The sequence below is a fragment of the Phocoena sinus genome, chromosome 14, assembly GCF_008692025.1.
Source record: "Phocoena sinus isolate mPhoSin1 chromosome 14, mPhoSin1.pri, whole genome shotgun sequence".
In the NCBI taxonomy this organism is placed as follows: domain Eukaryota; kingdom Metazoa; phylum Chordata; class Mammalia; order Artiodactyla; family Phocoenidae; genus Phocoena; species Phocoena sinus.
This window is the reverse complement of record NC_045776.1, coordinates 8,416,733-8,430,307: the sequence shown is the minus strand read 5'-3', so window position 1 is coordinate 8,430,307 and position 13,575 is coordinate 8,416,733.

Below are 13,575 nucleotides of genomic sequence, written 5' to 3'. Positions count from 1 at the left end.
CTCAAGAAAGTGATGTTTAAGAACAGGGGAGGTAAAAGGACCAAACAGAAGTTTTCCTCACTTCACTTAACGTGGTGAAACATTAATTCCAGTAGACTATGATATCACATCTGTCTATTTTTATTCCCAGAGCAACCAGTATGAAAACTGTATGAAGTGAGTGTATGAACAGTCAAAAATTCTACAGATACATCAAGTAGATGGAATCCTAAGGAATGTTCAAATGGCCTATAGGAAAACAAAAAAGAGAAAGGAATGAAACAGAGGAAACAAACAGAAAACATAATAAAATTCCTTAGACTTAAGGTCCAACATATCAATAATTACCTCAAATGTAAATGGCTTAAATACAGCAATTAGACAGAGATTGGCAGGGTGGATAAGACAAGCAAACAAAACAAAGCAAAAAAACATGAGCACACTATATACTATAGTGTTTAACAAGAAATTTAACTAATTTAACAAAAAATTCATTTCAAATTCAGTGACATAAATAGCTTGAAAAATGAATGGAAAAAATACACCATCCAAACATTTTTTTTTTAAAGCTAGGGTAGTACATTAATGTCAGAGAAGGTATTTCATAGCAGAACAAAAGAAAACAAACAAACAAAAAACACCATAGACCTAGGCAAAGAGGGAAATTTATCAGTCCATTAGGAATACATCACAAGCCTAAATGAATGTACATCAAAACAACACAGTCTCCAAATATGTGAAGCAAAGCCTGATAGAGCTGAAAGGAGAAAGAGATAGATCAAAAATTGGGGACTTCTACAACCCCTCTAAGCAACTGATGAGTTAACTGATGGGTCTAGCAGATTACTAGATGGAGAACCAACAAAGATATAGAAGATCTAGATAATCAACCAAAATGATCTAATTATCATATGTAGAACATTCCACCCCCCAAATGCAGAATATACGTATTTTCAAGTGCCATGGAATGTTAACCAAGATAGACCAAATCCTAAGCCAAAAAAAAAAAATCTTCAACAAATTCAAAAAATTGAAATCATGCAGGTATGTTCTCTTACCATAGTGAAATCAACAATAGAAATATTTCTAAAGAAGTAGAAATTAAATAGTACATGTCTAAATAATCCATGGGTCAATGAGGATTTCTCAAAGGAAATAAAAATTATACAGAAGTGAATTAAATGAAGATATAACATCAAATATTTGTGGGGCAACTAAAGCAGTGCAGAGAAGGAAATTTGTAGAACTAAATTCTTACATTAGAAACAAGGAAGGGTCTCAAAACAGTAATGTAAGTTTCTACCTCAAGAAACTAGAAAAAGCAGAGCAAAATATACCCAAAAAAGAAGAAAGAAGGAAATAATAAAGGTATAAGCAGATATCAATGAAATTAAAAACAGGAAATTCTCAATGAAATTGATTTCATTGAAATCAGTCAATGAAATTAAAAAGAGGAAGTTCTGTATTTCTCAATAGAGAAAATCAATGAACTCAAAGCTGGTTCTTCAAAAAAATCAAGAGTGGGGCTTCCCTGGTGGTGCAGTGGTTGAGAGTCCGCCTGCCAATGCAGGGGACATGGGTTCGTGCCCTGGTCCGGGAGGATCCCACATGCTGCGGAGCGGCTGGGCGCGTGAGCCATGGCCGCTGAGCCTGCGCGTCCGGAGCCTGTGCTCCGCAACGGGAGAGGCCACAGCGGTGAGAGGTCCTCGTACAGCAAAAAGAAAAAAAAAAAGAATCAAGAGTATTTGATAAACATTTACCAATACTGACAAAAAGGAAAAGAGAGTAGACATAAATCACGAACATCAAGATTAAAATAGGGGACATCACTACACATCCTGCAGTCATTATGAGGAAAATAAGGGAATATTATTAAGCACCTTTATGTTCATAAATTGACAACCTAGAAGGTGTGGATCAATTCCTTAAAACCATAAAATATCAAAAGTCAACCAAGATGAAAGACAATAGTTGAAGTCTAACAAACATTAAAGAAATTTGAATTTATGACTAAAAATTTTCCAAAAATGAAATTGCCATGTCTAAATAGCTTCACTGGAGAATTCTTTTGTTCAGGCTACCATAACAAAATACCACAGAATGTGTAGCTTATAAACAACATAGACATTTATTTCTTACCGTTCTAGACTCTGGGAAGTCCAAGATCAAGGTGCCATAATGGTTGCATTTTGGTGAGGTCGTTTTCTGATTCATAGCTGGTGCTTTTTCACTGTGTCCTCACTTGTGGAAGGGCTAAGCAAGCTCTTGGGGTCTTTTTTATAAAGGTACTAATCCTATTCAGGAGGGCTCCTGACCTAAGTACCTTGCAAAGGCCCCTGCTCCTAATACCATCACACGGAGCACTAGGATTTTAACATAATTTTGGGGAGGACACAAACATTTGGACCATAGCACTACCAAATATTTAAAGTATCAATACCAATTTTACACATTTTCTTCCTAAATATAAAAGAGGGAATATTTTCCAACCTAATTTTTTAAAGCCATTATTACCCTAATCCTGAAACCAGACAAAGGCAGTACAAAAAAAGAAAACTGTAGTCTGATATCTTGCATGAACTTATGTAAAAATCTTCAACAACATCATACCATGACAAATTCAAAAATGTTACAAATAATTATACACAATGACCAAAAGGAATTTATTCCAGATATGCAAGACTTCCAACATTTGAAAATAAATCAGTGTAATTTCCTATACCAACAGGCTAAAGAATAAACATCATATAATTATATCAACTGATCCAGAAAAGCATTTGATACAATTCGACATTCATTTATGGTAGAACAAAGTCTCAGCGATCTAAGAATGGAGAGGAATGCCTCAACTTGGTAAAAAGCACCTGGAAAAAAACTTTACAACTATTATCACGCTTAACGCTGAAAGATTGAATGCTTTTCCCCTAAGATTGGGAACATGGAAAGAATGTCTGCTCTTTTATTTAACATAGCACTGGAAGTTCTAGCCACTGCAACAATGCAAGAAAAAGAAATAAAGGGCATTTAGATCAAAAAGGAAGTTATAAAACTGTTCCCATTTACAGATGGCATGACTGTCTATATAGAAAAATGCCAAGAAATTTGCAAAACCCAAAGCAAAACTGTTAGAATTGGTGAGTTCAGCAAGTTTGCAGTATACAAGAGCACCACACCAAAAATCAATTGCATTTCTATATACTAATATAAATGCATGAAAAAATAAACGAAAAACACAATATCATTTATAATCACTCCAAAGAAAATGCAACCTAAAACATATATAGGCCCTGTATATTGATAATTGCAAACTTCTGCTGAAAGAATCCAAAGATCTAAATAAATGGAGAGGCATGCTGTGTCCATAGGTTTGAAGACTCAGTGTAATAAAGATTTTACTTCTCCCCAAACTGATGTATTGGTTTAATGCAATTTTCATCAAAACCCAGTAAGTTTTTTTTGTATACATAGATGAGATTGTTTTAAAGTTTATAAAGAAATGCACAAGCTCTAGAATAGTATAGTATGTAAACACATAAAAATACATTTTTAGCTATCAGGGAAATGCAAATTAAAACCACACAGAGATATGCCTATCAGAATGGCTAAAATGAAAAAAATAGTGACAACGCTTATGCTGGAGAGGATGAAAATGTAAAATGGTATAGTCACTCTGGAAAACAGTTTGCCAGTTTCTTATAACACTAAACATGCAATTACTTTATTTCCCAACAGTTGAACTCATGGACATTTATACTACAGAAATGAAAATTTATGTTCATGCAAAACCATTATATCAATGTTTATAGCTGTTTTATTTCTAATAGCCAAAAACTGAAAACAGATCAGATGTCTTTCAATAGGTTAGCAGGTTAAACAAACTGTGGCATATACCTACCATGGGATACTCCTCAGCAATGAACACAAAAACTCCAAAGCAGAATATGTATACTTGCAACAACTTGGATGATTTCCAGAGTACTATGCAGAGTGAATGAGTGAAACAGCCAATCTGTAAAGATTGCATGATGCCTTATTAAACTTCCATAAGATTTTTGTGATGAGAAAATTTTAGAAATGAGAAAATTTAGAAATGGAGATAATTTAGTAGCTTCCAGGGATTAGTGACAGGGTGAGGGAACATGAAGACTGTGGGTTCTGTCTTGACTGGAGTGGTGGATACACAAACCCATACGTATGATAAAATTGTATAGAAAAAATATATAGACAAACCAAATGGATACAAGTTAAACTGAGAAAATCTGAATAAGTTCAGTGAACTGTATTCATCTCAATATCCTGACTGGGACATTGTACATAGTTTTGGAAGATGTCATCACTGGGAGAAACTGGCTAACATGTTCATGGATTTCTTGGTATTATTCCTACAACTGCATGTGAATTTACAGTTATCTCAATAAAAATTCAATGATAAAGTATGTACCTTTCTTATTTTGCATTTTCTCTTCATCTCTTAGTATTTCTGGCTCCAGAATGTAAAAACAAATAATAAATAAAAACCTCTCAACTAATATATATATTCATTAATATTTATTACAAGGCTACATAATAAGGATTGACATTTTAATTGTAGAGTACAGACATTTCAAAATAGTAGGAGAGAAGGTTCAGTTTACTCAATATTAGAGTAGAAATCTCTTCTGTCTTTGGAGTAGTTGAATCCCCTAACTTTTCAAGTGTTTTGTGTTATGGAAACCTCAAATATGTTTTTTTTTTAAATTCTTTACCCTTAAGGTTTAGACTCAAGAGTAGTTTAAAGGAAATTCCATCCATATGTTTATAATTTAATATGTTAGGCTGCTTTTTTTTTCTTTTTTATATTTGATGTCTGAGAACTCTCTTGAACTACTTCTTTCAGGGATCTTTTGGCAAGATTAGACTACGTCACAAACCAAAAATTTCAGTTTGGATTTCAGCATACAACAATAATGTGTAGATTCTGTACAATGCCAAGAAGTTTTCTCATTTTGAATCTAAATGCCATAAATACAGAGTTGAAGGTTAATCAGTGGCATTGAAAATAATTCTGGTTAATGTTAACTCAGAGTCAATAAATTATTTTATTCTTAAGGTGTACTTGATTTTGGAAATTTGTTAGTTTTCTTACTAATTCTTAAAAATATTTTTTTATCTTACCACTTACTATCTAACAGAAATGAATGTTCAGTGAACTATTTCAACTGCACATCTGCCTCTACTTGACCAGACCTATCAAATAATTTTTAAAAAGTCTAGTCTTTTAAAATAGGCCCTGCTCTTTTCTGTCATAGCATAAACCATGCTTAGTAAGCATGTATGATTTGGATGTAAAAATATAATCTTAGTGTATGTTAGTGATTATTAATTCATGGTCTACAATGAAATAAACATTTACTGAGAATGTGATAGTCTATGCAGATGATTTATATTTTTTGAATCTGAAAAAGACTTTATAAGTATGTTGCATGAACCTTGGAAACAATAATGAAACAGAAATTTATATCCAAAATACATTGAAAGTAACTATAATTTTCCCTTAAGTCTTTGCTGCTGTGTAATTGTAGCAAAAACAGAAGAGTATTTTGCCATGAAGGAATTATTTTTACCAAGTACTGTTGACATTCCTAAATACACACAAAAGTGTAGTTCAATCTGCTAAATAATACTATTAAAATCATACACAACCCAGTTAAAATGTGTATTTTCTATTTGTATAGATATGTATATGTACATTGTGTATATACACACATACACACACATGTATATACATACACACTCATGTATGTGGTATACATTTTTTGAGGTGGCTTGGGAAAGCACCTTCAGGGTACTGAGACCTAAATTCCTTAATTTTCTTCTTTTGAACAGGCAATTTAATGCTACGTTGATGCGGGAAAGCTGGGCTCCAAAAGAAAATCTTGCTCTGAGACTAAGGTTGTGAGAACAGGGCATGAAGTGTTCGTGCCACAACCTTCTTCTTCACCCAGTCTTCCTAGCATTTATTTTTTTATTTTTATTTAAAAAATTTTTTTTTTGCTGTACGCGGGCCTCTCATTGTTGTGGCCTCTCGCGTTGTGGAGCACAGGCTCCGGACGCGCAGGCTCAGCAGCCATGGCTCACGGGCCCGGCCGAGCCGCGGCATGTGGGATCTTCCCGGACAGGGACACGAACCCGTGTCCCCTGCGTGGACAGGCGGACTCTCAACCACTGCGCCACCAGGGACGCCCCTTCCCAGCATTTAGATCTTTCTTTTATAAGAAACAATTGGCTGATAAATTCTGTAGCCTTCTGGATGCTTTGATGGGTTGAAACTAAATTCTTCCCCCAAGCCCTCGCTTTCCTTAAATTAAGAGGCAATGAGACAACACGCTTTGCTGTGGTGTTTGGGTCAGGATGCTGATATTTATCCTGAACATTTGTGAAAGAAACAATTCGGTATAGTGACAATAGTGCTAAACTTTGAGATGAAAGATCTAAATTAAGTCCTGTCTCTGCCACTTCTCAGGTTTCTTGACATTGGTCCAGGCACCCATACCTACCAAACAGAACTTCCATAAGCATCATGTAAGATGTACATTAAAAGTGTTTCAAAAATTGTTTTATTATACACATTTTATTATACATTGGAAGGTTGATGCTTGAAATTCTACTGTTAGCATTTTACCCTCTTAGTTTGAACCTTCATTGCCTTTAAAATTTTAAATACTTAGAGCAGAACATATTGAAATCCAAGCATTGAGGGAAGAGCATTCAACTCACAGGTCCCAAGGCAGGAATGAGCACGGCCTCTTCAAAGAATAGGAAGAAAGTCAGCTTGACTGGAGCAAACAGGAAAGGTAGAGAAGCGCTGGCATGGTAGGAATTGAGGTCTGGAGGGAGGCTGGTGCTAGATCATTTGAAACTGAGACTGTGGTTAAAAGTTTTCATTTTATTCTGATTGTTATAGGGAGGCATTGGTAAGTTTTAATTAGAGAGTTATATATTTTTATTTAATTTTTTTAAAGGATTCTTTGGCTGATGCATACCAAATAGATAGAGAGAAGTGTTAATAGACATTTCAGTAGCAGTAATGTTGAGATGGGTGAGGATTGTTTCCACAAGACAGAGACAACGAAGGTGGATGGAAGTACATGGATCTAGCAAGTAACTTGAAGAAATGAGGCAATAGAACTTGCTGACTAAATGTGGGTCAGAGAGAAACTAGGTTTTTGACTTGAGCTGTTGGATGGATGGTGTTGCCATTTACTGTGATGTTAACAATGGGAAAAAACAAATTTGCAGAGGGCTGAGGATCAAGATTTCAATTTGGTCAATGTTAAGGTCGAGGTAGAGATTCCTATTAGACACCCAAGTGGAGATATAGAGAAAATACTACATTAATCTAGAACTCAGGAGCAATTGAGGGACTGGAGATATGAATTTGACAGTCAATGGCAAAGACATTCTCATTAGTGTCATCAAGCTTTGGACTCTCTAATATTTAGGGAGGAACAGTAGGGAGAAACAAAGGAGACCAAGAAGGAGGAGGTGATGGAATAATCAGAAGGGTGTGGTGATAAGGAAAACAAAAGACACATGTGTTTAAAAAGCAAGGAATTTTCAGCGGTTTTGAATATTACTGAAGTCAAGTGAGGCAAGGGAAAAAGATGAATATCTGATTTGAGGTCATTTGTGACCTTGACAAGTGGAATTTCTGTGGAATGGAGTGTGCAGATTTCCAGTTGAAATGGGTTGATGAGAAAATGGGATGTGAGGGGATGAAAGCAGAGGAACTAACACATTAGTTACATTGTCTCTTTTGTTATGGGTGCAGGGAAATGGGACATTTACTTGGTGAGGAAGGTGGTAATGATGCAATTGGTGTGCTAAAGAGAATGATCCAGTATTGAGGGAAAATTCATGTGACACTCTTGAAACAACTTATTACAAAACTATTAATGTCCCCATTTGATAGATGAAGAAGCTTTATCACAAAGGTTAATTAAGTTGCTAAGGTCACAAGGTGGTAAATGACAAAGCAAGAATTTGAACTCATATCTTTGTAGTTTCAAAGTTCAATCTCTTTTCACTATGTCACCTGTTGTTGGCTGACTAATGCCCCCCAGCCCAGGTGCCCACGTCCTAACCCCTAATGTCCAGAGAACCTGCAGTAAGTTACCTTATACAGTATGGTAAAAGAGACTCTGCAGGTGTGATTAACTTAAGCATTTTGAGATGGGGAGATTATTGTGGATTATCCAAGCAGGGCCAATATAATCACAAGGGTCCTTATAAAAGGAGAGAGGATCAGTGTTAGTAATAGATGTGATGATGGTAACAAAGGATTGGGGTGATGTGAGGAAGGGGCCACGAGCCAAGGGATGCAGTTGCCTTTAGATATGGATTCTCTCTTCAGATCCTCTAGAAGAAACCAACCCTACCAACACCTTGATTTTAGTCCAGAGAGATTCATTTGGGGTTTCTGAACTTCAGAAATGTAACATAATAAGTCTGTGTTGTTTTAAGCCATTAAGTTTGTGGTAATTTGCTACAGGGGAAAGAAGAAACTAATATACCACCTTTACTGTGTTGATTATTTGCAGAATTGTCTACTGCCCCTGAGCTCAACTTAAATGCGTTTTATCATGACACTGTCTAATGATTATACTGAATAAATAAATACTAACTTCTGTATTTAAAATGTTGCTTTACTTGACCATCAAGGCAAAGATGACAGTCTTACACAACTTCTTGTTGGGGGGTAGTAATTTTGAAACTTCTGAAGATTACTGTGGCAAATATTTTGGGTATGAGGCCCTCATTAGCTCTTACAAAGAGTAGCTGCAAACCCAAGGGCTGCCAAGTTACCTCTTGAACTCTGGGGGGTGTTGGTTCCTTAAATCTGGTCTTTCTCTTGTCCGGAATAAAACCTGTCTTGCCCCATCTTTTCTGTATGCTCTCTATAGCATATGATGAACCAATACTCTTGTGATTTGGGGTAACTGGGCTTTTTAAAGACTTTTTCTTTGATCTGATCATTCAAAAGGGTGAATTTTTATCTCTTCCACCAATTTTAAGCTCTTTACACTGATAATTAAATTCCAGGTCATGCATAAGAAGTAAAGCTTCACAAACAATATCATACATGCCTTTATGTGAATATTGCTTTGCTTTATTAAGAAGTAGTGTGAATGAAACAAAGTATTTGGAAATATTATTCATAGGTATAGCTCACAGATATCTAAATACATTAGAACGTTTCTACTTCTGATATCAATTTTTTTTCTCTTAGCTTTTTGATGTGGAATACATTTCAGTCAAATTTGTATTATTAATGTAAAGAATGTACTGTCAGGAAAATTGAACAGACTTTAAGAATAAATATTTTAATTAAAATCTTTTATAACTGCATTTCAAAAGTAAATATGACAGTCATTTGGGTTATATTCTCCAAACTTCATTATCAAGCCTGTGAAAACTTGCCAGTCAGCTGACGTAGAATAGCTTGGCAGCTACATACGTATTCCATCAAATGGGTGTGAGAAAACATTACTGAAACATACTGACATGAAAAGAACTTTCTCTTGTTCAGGACAAAGTGTAACCAGATCTATGAAGAATTTCTGACTTAGCTGCACACATTCTTTAAGAGCACGTGTGAATGGGGTGGATGGCTTAGGAATTTTGCTTAGGAAATGCATAGAAAAATTGGGATGGTTTGTGGTTTTGTTCACTGCAACCCTAAAATGGACATAAATATTGGAAAGTGTTGATGAATTCAATATTAAAGAAAATTTATAATGTTAACGAATACCTTTTCAACAAAGAACAAACAGAAAAAAGAATGGAAAGCATAGGTCCTCTCAGCACCATGTGGTTTGTCGTGAAACTGTGATAGGAGTTATTTCATAGGGTCATTCGTCTCACATTATGACTTAATAATTATAATTTTGAGTTGTTGGCTGTGTGCTCTTCTGGATTTTTATTTTCTAATATTTATGGACACAGTTTTGTCTTCTACATTATTTAATCTCTGTGAAATTACACAAAATGGTGTAAACACAGCAACGTAAATTCCAGCTTCAGGGCCACCTGCCCAGCTTTGGAAAGTGGTAGGGTCTTTGACATGACAATGTTTTTGCTGTTCTTTCTAATAAAATGTGCACCCTGACTGTTAGCCACCCGGAAATTGTAGCAAGATTATTCTTACATGAAAATAAGATTCGACTGGGCTTTATAGTTCTACCACATCTAATACTAATGTCAACTTTTGGCTTAAGGTCTCAATGGATATTTTGGCAAGATTAAGTTGGATTAGATTGCATGAGAAAACTGGGATAGTTTGTGGTTTTCTTCACTGAAACCTTGAAATTAACATAAATATTAAAAAATGCTAAGGAATTCAACAGGTGTCAGGCTCCCATACAAATAGGTAGTAAGTAGCACAGATTTTATATGAACTGTTAGAAGAAATATACTTAAGCTGTAAATGCAAATCTTAGATGAAATATCTTTCTGTCTTAAGATCTGTTCACTGGTGAAACACGTCAGGAATATTTTAAAACAGAACTTTCTTGAACCTGATTGACACCCCAAGTACCACACAAGACTAGTTAAATTATGTTATATCCTCCAAGAAATTCTAAATTATCTGAACCTAAGTTTGTGCTTGGCAGGCAAAGCACTATAAAAGCTTCAAGGTGATCAGCCTGCCAAAAAACAGAAATTTTATTTTTCCAAGGCTCATTACAAATGATACATTGGTACTTTATAACATGGATTGTGGATTTTGGATCTTTCTTTACTCCTTCGTTCATATTCTTGAAGAAGTAAGACTGATCACTTTTAACTATGACCTAGAAGGTTATTATTATTATTATTTTTTTGCGGTACGCGGGCCTCTCACTGCCGTGGCCTCACCCGCCGCGGAGCACAGGCTCTGGACGCGCAGGCCCAGCGGCCATTGCCCACAGGCCCAGCCGCTCCGCGAAACGCGGGATCCTCCCGGACCGGGGCACGAACCCGCGTCCCCTGCACTGGCAGGCGGACTCCCAACTACTGCGCCACCAGGGAAGCCCAAAAGGTTATTATTTTAATGTAGCAATTCGTTTCTTAGCCTCTAAAAGCATAGAAAACATTGCTATTGTCTGGAAATGTAGCGATAACATCAAGATGCTATGTGGAGAGATTATTCTGAAATAGTTTATTTTATAAGAAATGAGGTTAATTTTTTATTATTAAGCATTATCTAAGGAACATTATTTTTCCCAAATAATTTTCCTGGAAACCTAGACTAAAGAAAAGATATCGCATTAATTTAAAACAGTGATACATGGCTTCAATAATTCTAGGTAATGGTAAGAAGTTAAAAAGATAGGAAGCAATGAAGAGTCGGCTAAAAAAAGCCAGGGCTTATCACATGAATTCCAGTTCTTTAAAATGAAGATAATTTCTATCTGATCAGATAATGCAATTTAAATTCAATAATGACTCTTGGAAAACATAAATATACACGTTTTATTGACAAAACGTTTGCATTTGTGCTTATTTTATACTTTTAGAAAATAAAGTATCTAAACTTTAAATAAATGGCAACTTGCACAAGTTTTATATTGTTTAGTTGCCTTTTTTGTGCAAGTATTTCCTGCCTCTGCATGATTCCAGAATCTCACATTCACATCAGCAAATGTAGACTATAACTGTCTGTATAATTTGCCACCATGTGTGGATTTTTAAAATATAATATTTTTAAAATACTGTGGGCAAAGCTTGACCTATATCGATATGATGTCATATGGCCATTCATTGTAATTATTTCACTTACTATCACTGCTGCAGTCTTCACGTTTAATATTTAGTGTTCTCTTGCAAAACATTCCTAAAATATATTGTATTTTTCTGCATTGACCCATACAAAATGCATATGTTTTTATACTAATCACTTGTGCATGTTTGACAGGCCACATTTTAAAATACAATATGATGTTTTACTTTCCTGAATATTAAAAACTGATCCTTCTTTTTCTCTTTCTATCACAGTGTATGGTGTCATATCTATAGTAACTATTCCTTAGCATTATGTTTTTTAACTGTATTAATCTATTTTCTCCTTGCTATGGCTTTTATTAACATTATTGCATATGTATTAGAGGTCCTGTGTGTCTTAGAAAAAAACACTAAGAAGGGTTTCATATAAAATTCATTTCCTATAGGTTAATGGAAAGCAATACATAAAAACAATAAAACAAAAATCCCTTTGGACCCTATTTTGTTCTGCCCTGATATTGTAACTTATGCCAAAAATGCTTTTATTTCTGGTCCACCTCATGCTTCTGATAACACTTCAGAGAGACTTCTCTCAGTATATAGGTATGTGTTAAATCACAACACACTGGTTATTTCTTTCAAAGACAGTTAAAATTTGTGTTAGCTTGATTTATTGCTATTGGTAGTTAACAAGGTCCCAGGATGGCAGAAGCCATGTCTATTTTGTTCACTATCCAGAGGAGGCCAGAGGGAGGGCCTCAGATGTAGGGCCTCCAGGGGATGGAGGAGAGTCAAGCATAGGTCCCAGCAGCTGCTACCTGAAGGATGGGAAGCCAGGAGGAGCTGGGTGTGTGGAGAGAGGGGAGAGTGCACCTGCATAGCAATCAGATTGCACAAAGGAGATCACTGAGGTGAGGTTTGTACGAGGTACAGACACACCAGGGTGGCGGAAGCATGGAGGAATGGACAAGCCTAGACCTTGCAGGTCCTGTAAGCAATGAGGAGGAGATTGAATTGACTCAAAACGCAATGTCAGGATCAGTTGACTACTTGTAGTTTGATTTAATGGGAGATATCTGAACGTAAAAATATCCAGCATTAGACTCTGTCAAATGTATTTATGAAATAATCTAAAAGGTGATCTCACTATAGTGGAAATAGGTATTTTGAAGCTGGAGATTTTTGATATGGAGAGGCATTGGCCCTGGGTTCAAATTTCCTCAATTCCCAAACTGGATTGACCCCTTCTTTTTTCTTTATCCTTTCTTTTATTTAAAAAATTTTTTCTTAATAAAGTATAGTTGATTTACAATATTGAGTTAGTTTTAGGTATACAGAAAAGTATTCAGTTATATATATATAATTTTTTCAGATTATTTTCCATTATAAGTTATCATAAGGTATTTTATACAGTAAATCTTTGTTGCTTATCTGTGTTATGTATAGTGGTTTGTATCTGTTAATCCCATACTCCTAATATCCCTCCCCCACCTCCCTTTCCCCTTTGGTAACCATAAATTTGTTTTCTGTGGGTTGACCCCTTCTTAGTGTCTGACTTGGGCTGGCTACATTAGAACCCTAAGCCCTAGTTTCTTCGTATCTGGGATGGAGATAATAATAGTACTGAATAATATTAATATGATATAAAAATTGAGATTTTACCCTTATTACATGAAATTCAGAGCTTTCTTTTTTAGAAATCACATTTATCTGTTGCTATCCCTATTTTTTAAGCACAGCATTTCTCTTTCAAAAGAGAGGAATGATACTGAAAAAAATTAAATAGTACAATAGTCCAAGGTGACATACTAGTGACTTGTATAGCACTGAGAAGAATTGGCTAGCCGGTCTGTA